Consider the following 756-nt stretch of genomic DNA (forward strand, 5'->3'; position numbering starts at 1 on the left):
CAACCAAGTAAATATATTATTATCTTTCCAACCAAGTAAATATATGATTATCTTTCCAACCAAGTAAATATATTATTATCTTTCCAACCAAGTAAATATATTATTATCTTTCCAACCAAGTAAATATATTATTATCTTTCCAAACAAGTAAATACATCATTATCTTTCCAAACAAGAAAATATATTATTATCTTTCCAACCAAGTAAATATATGATTATCTTTCCAACCAAGTAAATATATTATTATCTTTCCAACCAAGTAAATATATTATTATCTTTCCAACCAAGTAAATATATTATTATCTTTCCAACCAAGTAAATATATGATTATCTTTCCAACCAAGTAAATATATTATTATCTTTCCAACCAAGTAAATATATTATTATCTTTCCAACCAAGTAAATATATTATTATCTTTCCAACCAAGTAAATATATTATTATCTTTCCAACCAAGTGAATATATTATTATCTTTCCAACCAAGTAAATATATTATTATCTTTCCAACCAAGTAAATATATTATAATCTTTCCAACCAAGTAAATATATTATTATCTTTCCAACCAAGTGAATATATTATTATCTTTCCAACCAAGTAAATATATTATTATCTTTCCAACCAAGTGAATATATTATTATCTTTCCAACCAAGTAAATATATTATAATCTTTCCAACCAAGTAAATATATTATTATCTTTCCAACCAAGTAAATATATTATTATCTTTCCAACCAAGTGAATATATTATTATCTTTC

This window comes from Myxine glutinosa, chromosome 1, assembly GCF_964187855.1.
Source record: "Myxine glutinosa chromosome 1, kmMyxGlut1.1, whole genome shotgun sequence".
Lineage (NCBI taxonomy): Eukaryota > Metazoa > Chordata > Myxini > Myxiniformes > Myxinidae > Myxine > Myxine glutinosa.